Source organism: Schistocerca cancellata, chromosome 1, assembly GCF_023864275.1.
Source record: "Schistocerca cancellata isolate TAMUIC-IGC-003103 chromosome 1, iqSchCanc2.1, whole genome shotgun sequence".
Lineage (NCBI taxonomy): Eukaryota > Metazoa > Arthropoda > Insecta > Orthoptera > Acrididae > Schistocerca > Schistocerca cancellata.
In genome coordinates, this window is record NC_064626.1 from 290519696 (window position 1) to 290536688 (window position 16993).

General features: G+C 43.2%; 1 protein-coding gene across 3 annotated transcripts in view; it reads right to left on the bottom strand.

Moving 5' to 3' along the window:
- LOC126160382 (organic cation transporter protein-like) overlaps nucleotides 1-16993 on the bottom strand; it is a 261617-nt gene that overhangs the window by 133599 nt on the left and 111025 nt on the right. Inside the window, exon 1 of one of the 3 annotated variants that reach the window (XM_049916913.1) lies at nucleotides 7584-7691. The exons of 1 other annotated variant lie outside the window; for it this stretch is intronic. The gene's annotated coding sequence lies outside the window, so the exon portion shown is untranslated. Of the gene's footprint in view, nucleotides 1-7579; nucleotides 7692-16993 lie in introns of those variants that run through there. One more of the 3 variants, XM_049916927.1, reaches the window with a different exon arrangement.

Sequence of the window (16993 nt, forward strand, 5' to 3'; positions counted from 1 at the left end):
AGAGATCGATCGCTCGTTTATTTCGTAAGGTATGTTTTTCGTGGACGAGTTATATGTCATTACTTATCTGTCAATGAATCTGAACCTGTCATCTGTTTTTCCTACTTCACGTCCCATTTCAGTTTGCTCTCAAATGTTACGTCAAAAAATTTGACGGTTTTTCTAACTCCAATAGAGTACCCTAACATTAATGGATCTTTGCGCTTTTTTATGTGCAATGCAAAACTTGCTGAATGGAATAAGTAGTCTGCCGAGTCCATAATATGGATTAAGAGTGAACCAAAGGAAGTTATACGTATTCAACACTAGCAGAAATAAGATTAGCTACAAACGTATCAAAATGTGGATCTCACAGCGAACGAAGTTAAGAAATTCTGGTAATTTCAAGCAAAATAACACATGACGAAGGAAGCTAGAACAAGCAACGACAGAATTCATAAGGACTTTTTCCGACAAAGTTGGCAGCATTGTTTCGAAGGACACGTTATTGGCAGAAGAACGCACGGTCTTTTGTCTCAGGCGGCTGAAACTCTTGTCCGGGTGCTATGCTGAAGCGAGTGTCTTTCTGAAACTCGCCAGTTGCGAAGTTAGAAGCGTTATATTATTTCTTCTTCCAAAGGGAAACGCACCGTTCCAGATTTGTAACGAAATCAAAACCGATCATGAGAATCGTGTGAAGAATCATACTAATGTGTACAAGTGGTGTCGCTAGCTTAAAGCTGGCGAAACTAACGTCACGACCAAGAAATGAGTGGGCGTCCCTTAATCGTGACTGATGAGATGCTGACGAAGATCAAAAAATGATTCGTGACGGCTTTCGATTGACTTTGGATGAGATGAACGCACTGATTCCAGAAATCTCCAAACCCCTTCTTCATGAAACCGTTACTGAGACACGTAGTTTTTGATAACTATGTGCGAGGTAGGTACCAAAACAGCTCAAAGATCAACACAACGTCAGCAGAATCGCATCATCACGGGAATGTCTCTAGCATTTCGAACTGGAAGGTGAACAGTTCCTTGACACTGTTCTGATCAGTGGCGAGACGTGGGTGACCCACGACACCGTTGTTTCGGACCGAAAAAAATCATAGCCTCCGTCTTTTGCGGCCATAGATCGGCTCTCCTCATTGCCCTTGGGGGATAACATTTAACCCTGAGTGGTAGTGTGAAACCCTACAAAACTGCGAAGACCAGTACAGAACAAAAGAAAGGGGGTTCAAAGAAGGGAGTGTTCTTGTTGCATGACAATACACGTCCCCACGCTGCCAAATCGATATCCATAACGGATAAAACATTTAGCACTTTCATTCCCTCAGTTGAGACATCGCCGACCAGGCCACTCGGAGCCTTGATCTGGCATCATCTGATTTTCATCTTCACACCTCTCTGAATGTGTGTCTGAGTGGAAACAGGTTTTGTACCGACGGTGACGTAGAGATTGCCATCAAACAATGGGGCAAACAGAGGGCGGTTGGCAATTTTTGACGAAGGTATCGGAAAGCTCATCCCTCAGCACATAAAGTACATCGAGAACGAAGGACATTACGTCGATAATAGGCTAGATATACAACTGTAAATTTGTGAATCAAGAGGACTAACCGGATAAGAGACGGAATCTCTGCAGAATCGACGCGGGAAGGAATATATTAAGAATACTTAGATGTATGTGTTAAGGATTAACTTCCATGGATACCCATACAGGAAGAAAACAGTGAGTCAGCTGTTGTGATATAAACAAACAATAGAATATACTGAATGCAAGTGACACTCTCAGACAGGTGAAGAGATTGATACCGATGAGATAATCGTGACGAGCCGCATCCAATTACAAGACTGCTTCCAAAAAAAAAAAAAAAAAGACCAATACGTCACCTTCATTTACTTAAGGGCCAAATGAGTGTCCCTACACCAAGAACCAGTCCTCTGCAGGCCTTTCGCCGTTTTACTACATTTTCTGATGTGGCAAGTTCCGTATGTGGAACATTATCAACTGCGTACAGCCTCACGGAACCTCCATCAGACCAGGTTATACTTATACCGTGAACAATAACGGTTCTCTGAAACTCCTTTGGAGTACTTCCGAAGTTACTTTTACATCTGACGAGTTCGCCCACAACAGAACTCCGCGGTGAGTTCTGTCTGCTAGAAAGTCTGATTCGTGTCACAGAACTGGTCCTACAATCGGTAAGCTTGCATTTGTTCACTAAACGACTGTGCGAAATGTTTCAGAATGCCTTCAGAGAGTCATTGCTATCTAAGCCCCTTTGGAAGTAACAGACCAACAGAGCGAACTAATTTACACAAGATCTCCGTTTGCAGAATCCACTTTTATTACTATAAAGAAAACTTTATTTCAAGAAAGGTCATAACATACTAACATACCCCTGTTTCAGAATTGATGTAATTGATATAGGTCTTTAATTGTGAGTACATGCATCTCTACAACCATCCGTTAATACTAAGGCTGTAATTTAAGCTAAGTAGTTACCAAATAAGTTAGCAGATTACGGATACCATAATTACAGTCAAAATAAATTACTACTGCTCTTTCACCCAGTCACATAAAAGGCGCAGAATGCGGACAATATTGCTTTCAAGCCCTATCGCAGCCTCATGGAAATGGTTTGCCTCTGGATATGATTTTCAGTCAATATCTACCCGGCACTGGCTACATACCCTTAAAGTTTGTTTCGAGTATTTAAAAGCTCATGTTACAGCAGGTGTGATGACATACCCACAGATTCGTTGGTCTGTTCTGTGCGCTGATAATATGGGAATTTACTAACTTATGCGACTTTAGCCAAGAGCATATTGTTTTGGATTGGCAGAAACTGGGATCTAGTCACCATTAATATTTAAGTACGCAGACCTCTATAGAAGCAGGCGACAAAGACTTTTCTGGGTACGGTAACGCGCGATATTGTGAAATAAGTGTCTCATCCAGTGACAGTTATTTTGCTGTGGTCTGACGCGATACCATATCGAGGAGACATTTGTGTTGACAGCTATCGGTATGTTCCGAAAGAGAAAAAATGATCGTTAAATTGCCAATGAATAAGAAGAATCTTTTAAAAATGTGGAACTCAGTGTAGTGGCCACGATGTAAATCAAAATAGGGGACATTGCATGGTGCAACCGAAGTCAAAGCTTAAGTGGAAAAATGTTCTTGAGTTAAAATTCCTTAGACGTCGTTTCAGACATGGCTCGTTTGCAGACTGTCCATTCTTTGTCATTATTGACGGCACAAAATTGTCAGTGGCGACTGCTGTGGGGACGAAATGCCTGTCTCCATAATTGTGTCACACAGCAATAGTTTTGTCATCTGAAAATCTCTACCTCGTTCTGAGAACAATCATATGTAAACGAGCTGTGTCATTTCAATGAATTATGTAAAAGAATACTCCAAAAAGCAAAATACTGTTACTAAATGTTGTTTCACAAAGGAAAATCAAGAAGTCGTACTGCCAAACCATTCCTGTTCCAGTGCCTTTATAAGGCACTTAAATCAGTGCGAGTGAATCGCTAAAATCCTGAAGGTGCCATATACAAATATACTCTTAAGATTGGGTCGTGAAAGGAACTAATTGCAACGCTCACCTCTTAATCCTAGAGTACCACAAGTCTCTTAAGCATATAATTTATCATTGTAATTGAAATTCTATGCCGATAATGCGCATCTACGAGGAGAGAATCAGGACTGGTCTAGAGAACTATCTCCTTTTATCACTGCTGAAATATGTTTTGAGTTTCAAGATAAGTCAACCTCCAGCAAAAATGACCTCTCGAATATTACTTTCTAGGATTTTTAAAACATCAATCAAGCGAAATTCACTCCGCAGTTTCACATGCGATGTTCTAAGACATCATTAAGACGAGATGGATTAGGCCCCTATTACAGAAGCCACTGTCATACAGAAAATCTCGCCAAATGCAGGACTGAACTGACTATTCGTTGACAGACAAAACCAATTGTATTAAAGTCGACACCACTCTGAGAACATGGTATGGCGATGAAGGGAAAATGGAAATAAGAGGAGAGATACTGAAGTCTGCAGAAAATGCTTAGCAGGAGAAGGAACTAGTTCGAGGGAAACGTGCTAAGGGCGTCCAGATATAGTTTTCGTGACATTGGAGCGAACAGTAGGGAGGTAACATTGTATTGACAGATTAGTTTAGGGTATGAGAAATAAATCATGTAGGGTGTTGGCTATATCATGTTGAGAAACATGAAGAAATCAGCAAAAGACAAGGAAAAAAACAGAAAAAGGAAAAACGGGGACCTTATGAAGTCAGTTGTCAGACTGAAGCATCTTTAGCGTAGTGGTATGGATGATGACCAAAAATAAATTAGAATGTAGCACGGTGTAACATTGTTTATGAATATGAAATATAACCATTACATTGCTGAAATGGTTGAAAATAAAGTTACATTCCTCGGAACACCTCTTATTTCGTGAAATGTTCACAATATCAGAACGCGGATTTCGGCCAATGGCAGTAACGCAGGACCTAGTTTTGTTGTATGCTTAATGCTCTTGCATCAACCAAGATACTTAAGCAAGTATGATCTTTTAAATGGAATGGTTCACTTTTCTAAAAGCTTTGAAAAGCTGTTAGCACAGCCCTATAATGCTTGTTAATGTTGGTGCTGAAAATCTTCGCAGACGTATCGGAGAGTTGTAAAATTAAAAGGCAATGCACCGGGAATCGGTTGTTGTTCTTTAAACACTGCCTTGTGCGGCTTTCGTACTTAGCTTCGTCGTTTTACCAAGCATTTCGACTGTTTTTGTTTCCGCAAATATTGTTGACTTAAACGTGAGTACGTACATACATTTGACACAGTTTTCTCGATCACCTTCTGATACGCTTACAAAAACCCCAGCCAAACTATATCTAGGGGTAAAAAGTTCTCTGTAAACTTGCCGCTTCAAATTTTCATAAAGTCCAGAGCTTTCAGTGACTGTCTCCACCATCGTCATCAGGGGCTAAGGCTGGCTATCGTGAACCCGCGAGGTCCCCACTTTTATGACAGATGACGGCCCCTGGTGGCTAGATTACGTCATAAGAATATCAGGGAAATGGTTCGTGCTGAGATGGTGCCCTCTGCGTCCATAGATTACGTCGGGATTTTTTCCGAATTTCACTCAGCATGTGAATCGAGAATTTTCCATCCATAAACTCCATTTCGAAAGGCTTCGTATCCACGTCGTATAAACTAGGCCACCCCCTCCCATCTGAGTACCGTCATTTGCCGTAGAATTCTTTTCGATGGAACGACAATGAATATCAACCACGTGCAAAGAAGCAAGAATGGAAAATTAAATTTAAAGAGAGAGAGAGAGAGAGAGAGAGAGAGAACTTAACATTACAGGCTGTAACGATAGTCTGCAACTATCTTGAAGGAACCGCTCGGGCAGCTCATAATGGTTTAAACCAAAAAGAAACGTAAAGCAGTCACGGTGAGAACCCTGTATGGAGGAACTAAATGACTGCTAGAATGCTCGACTGCTGCGTGGGGGCCGCGGGTACCATTTCCAACTGATGCAAATTTTTAAACGAAAATGCATGTAGTACGAGCATTTCCATGAAGAGCAAAATACATAAACGTTAAAAAACTACTCCTATCACTTGATGGCACATAGGAGGAGAAACAATGGACGTAGTCTTTATGTTCAGTTATCTCGAACCCAGACTTCTGCTGCTGGTGACTGCAGCCAAGAAATCAAGAGACGCTTTTTACTTGGTAGAAAGACAGCGTCAAATGTTGACAATGTTTTGAGGAGTCGACATAACATCAACAACAAAGATCCGTACAATAAGGGCTATGGTATTTCAAGTTGTGACTTACGGATGTGAGATCGGCACAGAACAGACTCCTTTTATCGGTGGTGCTGGGGGAAACTCCTCAGAGTCACAGAAATCTCAATGAGAACGAATAGGACAGTATTGTAGCATATTAAACCAGATGGCTCCTTGCAAGATCTGATACTGACTAGAAGACTGAACGTGAAGTTCAGAACACAAAAGTAAGTCTCCCAAAGCAGTTCGATACAACTCTCGAAATTCTCGAGAAAATTGACTTTGCGGTTTTCCGGGCGTTTTCAATTCACCAAAGGTAGAACAGTTTTTCTGTGGGCATTGTGGATCTGTGGTAGAATGCTCGACTGCTGCGTGGGGGCCGTGGGGGCCATTTCCAACTGATGCAAATTTTTAAACGAAAATGCATGTAGTACGAGCATTTCCATGAAGAGCAAAAGACATAAACGTTAAAAAAACGGTAGCTCTCAAGACCGGTAGTCGCAGGTTCCAGTCTCATTTCGGCTATTGCTTTTTTCGTTTATCTTTCTCGCTCAGATTACCTATGTCATTTAAACATCAAGTTCATCAAATATATTCTGATTAGCGTATATATATAATTTTTATAACTATCATCGTCAACTAACAGTAAAGTGCTTACTGTACAGTTTGTAAACACACGCAGAAGACAAATACAGTTAACTACCTCCGCAGAGAAGGGCTCTGGTATCGAGGTTTCCCCTCGGCTAACATGCAATTATTATAAAAATTATAATGATCTGTGCTAATTAGCATATATTTGGCGAATTTTACATTTAAATGACGAGGACATTCTAATGAACGAAAAAAGTAATGACCCAAATGAGACTGGAACCAGCGCATCGTTTACCAGTCTTGAGCGCAGCCGATATTTTCATCTCTCTCTTCACGAAAAGGGCACATAACATGCGATTTTGTTTAAAAATTTGCATCGGCGGGGAATAGAAGCCGAATCCCCCCCACCTGGCAGTCAAACAATCTACCACATAGACACAACGCCCATCAAAAAATTGCTCTAGGTTTAGTGAATTAAAGAAGGTTGGAAATTTTAAAAATCATTTTTCTCCACAATTCCTTAGAGTTGCAACGAACAATATTTGGTATTTGATATTTGAGTGCTGAACTTCACGTACCATGAATATAAAAAAGTTACGTAACTCCACTTGTCACATGGTGTACTTTGTGGAACAAAAACTGACCTATTTGGAGCTCGTCATAAGAAGATGTGATTCGTTGGAAAAGACGTTAATGCTGGATAAGATCGAAGAGACAAGAAGAAGAAGGCGGCGAAGGCTGAAATGGATCGAAGGCATCGCGGAAGTAATGGATTCCAACATGGTAATCTATGGAGAAAGTGCAGAGGGAGAGAGGGGAGGGAGAGAGAAGGAGAGAGAGGGAGAGAGGGAGAGAGAGAGAGAGAGAGAGAGAAAAGAAAAGAGTGATTGGGGAGGGGACAGAGGGAGACTACTTGATCTCATCCCCTCCTATTACGAGTCTAGATACTTAACAGCTACGGAACTTCGCTCTTAGAGTACGAGGACGGGCAGCGAAGCCTGACAGCCATTTATGAGATCGTGAGAAAAAGTTGCAGAAATCTCAGAATAGCTATCTGAAAACAGACGCGAATTATCTCAGACCGAAGAGGAAGGGTAGCCCCCGCGCCCCTCCAAGCAAACCCGCCCGAGACCGGAGGCAGTATCTCGCCGCTACCGGCCACGCAGCCACTCACTCCCGTACGCACCTACCTGCTTCGGAGCGCGCCCGCCAAAGACAGACGTGGCGAGGAAGCAGGCCGCCTCAACGTGGCAGTGGCTAGGTGCGCCTAGCAATATAGGCCGCCCCCACGCCGCGTGGTGGGGCAGGGCGCGGCCGACACCGGCAGGCATACAAAGAGGCGAAGCGAGGCGAGGTAAGGCGAGCGGCGCGGCGGCCAGAACCAGTTCCGTGCCGCTCTGCCAGGGGGGATGCATTCACGCCGTGAGCTCCCCACAAGCCCGAGACTACTGCATACAGTGGCTGGACCAGTGTGTTCGGCAGCGATCAGCCGTTTCCTTGCAGTGGGCATAAACCAGAGCTCACGATACCATACGTCAGCTTTGGCCACTGACATCATAATCGCCGAAACGAAACACAAATCCAAATTGGTATTTTGTCGAAAACTGACATTCTGCCACAGTGTGTGCGCAGATTGAAGATCGACTCCTTCAATGAAGAAGACAGCAACCAGCTACTATCGACAATATTCTTATTCACGTAAATAATGCAACTGGTTTATCTTCAGATGGATGTTCACTTCAAGATGCACATTTTTTTAAAGTTTACACAAGTTCTTGGCTCTTTATTGAAGCCTAGTGGTGAAAGATTCATGGGATGGTGATACCCTACAGTATTAAATGTTATATGAAAAGACGATTGAACACAATGTAAACAATTATTTAAGGATGAGAAGCTGTAGTCGGCTGAAAAAAAAGTGGAATTTGTTGTGTGACATTAAGGAATATTCTCGCTTCAGGCCCTACAGGTTCATGAAATTCCGATAGTCCGATAGATTGGGGCACTGTACGCAGTCTTCATAATAGCATGTGTAACGGAGGTGCGTTCCTAGAGCTGTCATTGAGTCTCGTCTGGCAGAAAACCAGAACATCGCAGATATACACAGGCGCTTGGAGAATGTCTGCGAAGACCTAGCCGTGAACAAAAGCACGGCGAGTCGTTGGGTTATTCACAATTTGTACAGAAAGCAGACTGCAGTTACAAGAGTCAAGGTACACTAAAAAGAGGCCACGGAAAGTGAAGCGTGCAGTTTAAATAGATTCAGTAAAACAGCTTGTGGATACTGAGAATTTAATTGTTACAGAGTAGCCAAATAATTGTATGTGCAAGCCATCTACGTTACGAAAGAAAACATTGTCCATTATTGACTGCACAAACTTTCAGTTTATTTGCTGTTAGTCAGTATTGCCTTTCAAGTTATTATCAAGCAACATTCAGATAATCCCTATAGAACACGTAACAGATGTAACATCCACTAGTCTACACGTGAAACCACTTATAAACACTAACTTGATCCGTATCCAATAGGAACAGATTGTTTATAATACATGTGAGAGAGCCACGTACAATAACTTATTTCATACCAAAAGGCCAACATCTATAAGACGTACTGCATGAAAATAAGTTTCTGCGCTAACAGTAAAATACAAAACAAAATCATTCACAGTACCAAAACCACTACGGAACGATGTTGAACGTCAGGTGTGTACAAACTCATTTGCATCTCGTGTCCAAGCGTCTAAATCTGACAAACTGGTAGAAGCTTCACAGCAAGATTCAAAGAGCACATGGGTGTACTCCCTGTTAACATTACGGTATATTAATAATTTTTATTTATGGACCGTCTGACAGCAACTGAATAAAACACAATTTTAGTGCCATACGCGTTTCGCCTTATTTTCTGCAAGGCATCATCAGTGGCCTGGAATATGTACATATGTTAGCTATTTTATTTACATTTTTGTCATTGTGCCTATAGGTTATAAACAGTTCTGGTGGTTGGTATTTCCTATTAAGTAGTAATGTTTAGAACTGTACTTACAGGTTGCGTGGACAATTTCCTACATATTACGCTCCTGTTGCATTTTTGGTGTTGTTCTTCTTCTTATGAACGCCAATTTGCGTTTTTTTTCGCCATTCCACAACACTATGCACAGAACGCTTGTTTTAAAGCAATGTTTTGGTTTCTGTGCACGACTGTCAAATGTTTTCGCCAAAGATCGAATGTTATTGCCAAACTTATGAGTGTAACTATTGAAGTATCTGTGGTCTGTAAGTGTATACATGTGTGTGTGTGTGTGTGTGTGTGTGTGTGTGTGAGTGTTTTTTGGTGTGATATATATTTTTTGTGCTGTGTGTGTGTGTGTGTGTGTGTGTGTGTGTGTGTGTGTGTGTGTGTGTGTGTCCCCAGATGATGTGGGGAAGAGTTCTCTTTCTTTTTTACCTTTTCTTTTTATATATATATATATATATATATATATATATATTATGTTATCATTTCCTTTACTAAGTGTAGTAGGGAGCCTGTGCTGATGTGTGTTGGTTCATTTATCACATGTTTGTTTTCTGCTATGGCTTTCTGGATGTGGAAGTTTTCTTGCATTTGTATAAGATGTTTGTCATGGTTGCTTATTCTCATTATTTTCATTTCTTGTTCCATGTTTGTAGGATGATGGTTATAGTGTTTTAAATGCTCTGCAAATGTGGAATGGTTTGTTTCATACTTCCAACATCTGATATGTTCTTTGTATCTTGTTTGAAAATTCCTGCATGTCATGCCTATGTATACTGCATCACAACTTTGACATTGAAGTTTATATATTCCTGATTGTTGGAATTTGTCTCTCTTGGTAGGTGGCTGGCTTAGGTGTGATTGAAGGGTTTGCCCAGGTTTATATGTTATTTTGAAGCCCTGTCTCTTTAGGATGTTTGCAACTCTGTGTTTTAGTTTATGTGTGTAGGTCATGGTGTACCATCTGGTTCTTTTCTGTGTGGTGTTGTCATTGTGTGTGTTTGTTGAGTGTGTTTGTAAGTTTTCAGCTTGTGAGTTCTTTTGTATTGTGGAACTGTTGTGTTTGTTTTTTATTTGTGTTTTTATTTTTTGATTGAGCTTGTGTACCACATATGTGTCATACCCATTGTTCCTAGCTATTTGTATGATTGTACTCAATTCTTGTTCATAGTTTCTCTTGCTGAGTGGGATTCTGTTTAATCTATGTAACATGTGTCTTAGTGCTGCAAGTTTCTGGCTGTGGGGGTGGTTGGATGTGGAATGTATTATTGTGTCTGTGGCTGTTGGTTTTCTAAAGATGTTAAATGTATGTTTACCATTTTCTTTTTTAATTGTAATGTCAAGAAAATTTATTTGATTTTCTTTTTCTTTTTCAAGTGTGAATTTTATGTTCTGATGAGCTTTGTATATTTCTGAATGGAGTTCATCTATTTTTTCACTTGGCTCATCTACCAGACAAATAATGTCATCCACGTATCTGTACCAATATATGATTTTGAAACTTTCATTTGTGGTTATCTTATCGAACCAATCCAGCTTTGCCACACGTCTTGCCCAACAATATCATTCTGCAAACAGCACAGAACAGGGAAGCTCCAGATACTTCATCTTGCTACCGACGTCGTGGACCTTAGCTTTCTTGGAGAAATTCGAACATTTACCAACATAAATACAGCATTGAACCCCCTATTCAACGACCAGATTTAACTGAGAAACAAATTTTTTCTTCACGATTTCGAAGAATTATTACCTCGAAACAGCTGTTCGATTCCCGGTAGTGGTGCAGGGTGCACACAGCCTCCCGAGACCAACTGACGAGCTTCTCGACCGATTAGAGTCAAGAAACCCGATAACAACTGGCAGCGTTGTGCTGATCACAGGCCCCTCCAGCCGCAACCCATGACGCCATCGCAGAGGCTGACACGGCGGCCGGTCAGGCCCTATTGGCACTAGAAGTGCCAGAGTGCGGAACTTTACGTAATTTTATACTTAATATGTGTCTATTTAGTGAGACACCTGGTTTGTAAATTAACTGTTTTAGTTAAATAATTTTTCATGCAAGGCTACATTTTACTGAATAGAGACATTTCAGACGTTTACACATCTTTGTCATTTTTCAAGAACAGCATCATTGACACGAATGTACAATATAGTATGGTTTCAGCACCCTGTAGACAGTATTCCTGAAACATTCGAAACATATGGAATGCTCCACATATACCCTAGCCCCAGAAGGCCACCAGGTAATAGGAGTAACGTAATATGAAATGCAGTACATTCAGGTCTTCCGATGTCGGAATGCCTAAGTCTCCGCAGAGGCCACTTCCGTCGCACCTGAAGGTGACAAGTACCTGCTTCGTTAACATGATGGCATTTCGCACCATAGCATGTGATGCCACATCAGTTAACTTTTAAATCACTTCTCAGATTAGCCACTGCGTTCTCCAAAATTTTTAGTAAATTCTCTTGGCCAGCCCGATCACCAGACGTAAACCCACTGAAGCACGTGTTGAATGTTGTCTGACTTGAAGTGATCTACAGGTCTCTCCAGGTCTCCGTCGTACCTGCCGTCAGGGAGCCTCCGGGGTAGTGCAGAACGGCGATTCATAGCTGAACACAATGCGAGGACATTCGCCAGCAGGCCATGCATCCCACTCGCGGCTGCACCACTCGAAACGCAGCTGTTTGTGTTGTGTCAATAGCACGGGCGGCAGTTCATTAGTCTAGCTGCTGCTAGTCTTTGACCAATGGCGTCAGATGACACAAAATGTTCTCGTATCGCACACGTAGATGCGAAGGTGTTACGATGTGCTTGGTGCACAAAACGGTGATGCTCCCTTGTAGATATCAGACGTGATCGTCCACAACTTCGACGAAGAGAATGCCTGCCCTTACATTCCCATGCAGTACAGTGGTTCAAATGGCTCTGAGCACTATGCGACTTAACTTCTGAGGTCATCAGTCGCCTGGAACTTAGAACTAATTAAACCTAACTAGCGGTCGCTCGGTTCCAGACTGTAGCGCCTAGAACCGCACGGCCACTCCGGCCGGCTGCAGTATAGTATCAGGTCACTGTCGGATCCCAATGCCCCACAGATCTGGATATTTCACAATTAGACCATTTAACCAAATGAGGATCCACAATGAGATCCCTTCCAAACACTTTCAGTCACTGATAACGTTATCTCACATCTCCGTATCCTTCACAGTGGTTACTCAACACCTCGCACTGTTCGTCCTCATATGCCCTACCGGGCACGTTAACAACCCTAATGCACTTTCGCAGAGATTTACAAATTTCCCTATGGTGTGTACTTGCACGAAGTTACACTGACCACATCTTCCGAGTGCTGCATTTCTTTTTGTAAGGTAGTGTATTTTACAGGTACAAGGGGGAAAAAAATATTGTGTATGATTCGTCAGTGTTTGCAAAATCAGTGAGTGCAAAATCAGTGAGGGCTGTTTTGGAGTTGTTATTTCCTGGTAGACAATCTAGTTTTATTTTGAGTTTTGAAAGTGTGTAACACAGATGTGGTGTGCAAAAACGGCCTGCGACCACTAAAACGTATTTATGTTGTCGCTTACCTACGCAGTACAAACACCCACGTAACTGTCGCCTGTTTCCACCCAGTGACACAGGTAGCCCAGAATAAAATACAGCGGTACTCATAAATCGCCTACGTCGACCTGATTTAAATAAATCTATCTAATGATGGGCAAACAGTACTTCGAAACAGGTGGTGGGAAGGTCAGTGAAAGTCACTGCCTGTAGTTTTCTGAGTATTTCAAGTGTTTTTCATTTATTATTTTGTGGTAACCTAATTTTTGTTGCTGTCGCCTTCAGTCCGCTGCCAAGTTTGATATCGCCCTTCAAGCTTTACTACACACATCATCTTTGCGTAACTACTGCAGCCTACATCCACTTTAACTTCCTTACTGAAGAGAAGCGTTGATCTCCCCCCTGCAAATCCCATCCTACCGTCCCTCTCCTCCTCCTTCTCCCTCCCCCTCCCCCTCCAGCCACGCCCTCAGGCACTTCTCTTAGTTACCAAATTAACTATTTATCGATGCCTTAGGACGGATTCTAGTGTAATTGCGGTAAAATAAACGTGTCAAAGAAAACGACTTGTATTTCTTTTTTGACTTCTGATGTCTTTTTTAAGTCAGTTTCAGGAAAGTTGTGATTTTCGATTCATTGTGAGTCATAGGCATTATATTGCGTCCAACTACATATCGATTCGAATCGGACAGTGTGCACATGGTTTTTTTTTTCATGCAATGGAAATCGATAAGACCACGTATCTTATGAATACAGAGTGAATCACCTAAAACTTGCACCGCAGATATTCCGGAAAGGGAAAGTGCTATTTATGCGTGGTTTCAGAAGAATGGATTAGTAGTCAGGGACTCTTATTTGTACCAATAAAAAGAATTTCATAATGCCTCGGAAGTGCATTTTTTTTAAAGTACACTATTTGAATGGAACAGTGCTTATTTACATTAACAAAATGAAAGTAGGGTAAATTAGTATCTCAGTGACGTTTGTTGCACAATTCTAGTGCCAATCGTTTGCCAGATAACTTATATTGAAAAGTTCCCACATCGACACTTTTTTTGTGGCATCTAGCCTGCGTTGTTGCTAGGCACGATGCGATGTTCCTTACAGTATGCTTGTGTGTTCCTCGAATGTATTGCAACTTGCTAGTCAATATGTGATAGTCCAAGCACCAGGTCGTGAATGAACGATGGCATTTACCAATGTAGAAAAAACTGACATGTTCATGGTGTATGAAGACTGTAGGGACAATACAGTTTGTACTTGTATGGTGTACGCTGCAGGATATCCCAACAAACGTCAACCATCTCGGCAATCACCAATAACGCGAAAGTCATAGTGTAACCTAAACGACGTAACAGAAGGAAACAAGTGACGACAGAAGAGCGGGAAATTAATGTTCTTGTTGATTTTGCAGCTGATCCGCACGTTAGCTCCCGCGCTATGGCAATGGATGTGCCGTGAGTCAGGCAACTGTCCTACGCATTCTCCATCGACATGGATCCCATCCCTATCCACATCTATCTCCGTCAAGAGTTGCATGGACGTGCTTGTGAGAATCATGTAAACTTCTGTAGTTGGGCGTTGAGACAGCGTCTCCAGATGTATCACGTATCCTGTTTAGTGATGAAGCCACATTTACCAATCATGGTCAGGTAAACCGCCGAAACGTGCGCTATTGATCTGTAGACAATCCACGTCGGCTTTGTCAAATGGAACGCCAGCGCCCATAGAGTGCAAACGTGTAGTGTGGGATAGTGAACCATCAGCTCATAGGCCAGTTTTTCATACACGGAACACTGAACGCGCACATACACTCCTGGAAATGGAAAAAAGAACACATTGACACCGGTGTGTCAGACCCACCATACTTGCTCCGGACACTGCGAGAGGGCTGTACAAGCAATGATCACACGCACGGCACAGCGGACACACCAGGAACCGCGGTGTTGGCCGTCGAATGGCGCTAGCTGCGCAGCATTTGTGCACCGCCGCCGTCAGTGTCAGCCAGTTTGCCGTGGCATACGGAGCTCCATCGCAGTCTTTAACACTGGTAGCATGCCGCGACAGCGTGGACGTGAACCGTATGTGCAGTTGACGGACTTTGAGCGAGGGCGTATAGTGGGCATGCGGGAGGCCGGGTGGACGTACCGCCGAATTGCTCAACACGTGGGGCGTGAGGTCTCCACAGTACATCGATGTTGTCGCCAGTGGTCGGCGGAAGGTGCACGTGCCCGTCGACCTGGGACCGGACCGCAGCGACGCACGGATGCACGCCAAGACCGTAGGATCCTACGCAGTGCCGTAGGGGACCGCACCGCCACTTCCCAGCAAATTAGGGACACTGTTGCTCCTGGGGTATCGGCGAGGACCATTCGCAACCGTCTCCATGAAGCTGGGCTACGGTCCCGCACACCGTTAGGCCGTCTTCCGCTCACGCCCCAACATCGTGCAGCTCGCCTCCAGTGGTGTCGCGACAGGCGTGAATGGAGGGACGAATGGAGATGTGTCGTCTTCAGCGATGAGAGTCGCTTCTGCCTTGGTGCCAATGATGGTCGTATGCGTGTTTGGCGCCGTGCAGGTGAGCGCCACAATCAGGACTGCATACGACCGAGGCACACAGGGCCAACACCCGGCATCATGGTGTGGGGAGCGATCTCCTACACTGGCCGTACACCACTGGTGATCGTCGAGGGGACACTGAATATTGCACGGTACATCCAAACCGTCATCGAACCCATCGTTCTACCATTCCTAGACCGGCAAGGGAACTTGCTGTTCCAACAGGACAATGCACGTCCGCATGTATCCCGTGCCACCCAACGTGCGCTAGAAGGTGTAAGTCAACTACCCTGGCCAGCAAGATCTCCGGATCTGTCCCCCATTGAGCATGTTTGGGACTGGATGAAGCGTCGTCTCACGCGGTCTGCACGTCCAGCACGAACGCTGGTCCAACTGAGGCGCCAGGTGGAAATGGCATGGCAAGCCGTTCCACAGGACTGCATCCAGCATCTCTACGATCGTCTCCATGGGAGAATAGCAGCCTGCATTGCTGCGAAAGGTGGATATACACTGTACTAGTGCCGACATTGTGCATGCTCTGTTGCCTGTGTCTATGTGCCTGTGGTTCTGTCAGTGTGATCATGTGATGTATCTGACCCCAGGAATGTGTCAATAAAGTTTCCCCTTCCTGGGACAATGAATTCACGGTGTTCTTATTTCAATTTCCAGGAGTGTATATCGATATCTCCTAACAGACCATCTTCCACGAGTCCTAGAAGACGTTCCTCCGCGTGCTATGAAGAACCTGTGGTACCAACATGATGGCTGCCCAGTCCACAGTGCACGTAGTAACATAGCTTGTCGTTGGATTGGCACAGAGGACCTATACCTTGTCGGGCCCGTTCCCCGGTTTTGACCCATGTAGACTTTTTTCTGTGGGTAAAACTGAAAGGCGCTGTTTGCAAGGATATGCCAGCTACTCCCCATTATATGAAACAACATAGTACTGCAGCCTGTTCGGACTTCTCCGTTGAAATGCTAGCAAGTGTGCAGCAGTCGTTCCGTAACAGAAGAAGTGTGTATTGTGCATGTAGCGTGCAGTGTAGAGTTCTATCCGGCTTATTACGTATATCATTGGCTTAGCGTGACAGAAAGAGCTGAAACCCAGAAAATACAGATAACCATGGTGATCGACGAGTTTGTCATCCGACAGAGGAAATTGATGCTGGTTATAAATTGGTAGTGAAAGTTTTATCGGTAGCTGTCCGGGGTGATTGAAATACCCAAAACAAATATTTCTTCGCTCAAGGGATTCAGATGAGCACACACCTTGTCAAACGGAATAGATCAATGTAACTTAGCGATTTGACAACTAATACCCGCAGACCAATCTTCTGTATTCTTAGATATCATAATTATCGATGTAATTCGATTTCCTTGTTCCTCTTTCAGTGTTATATGCCATTCTGTATCGAGGTTTAAAGTACGGATATATTGGTCTGTAAGTTGCTAATTCTGTTTATGGGAGACTA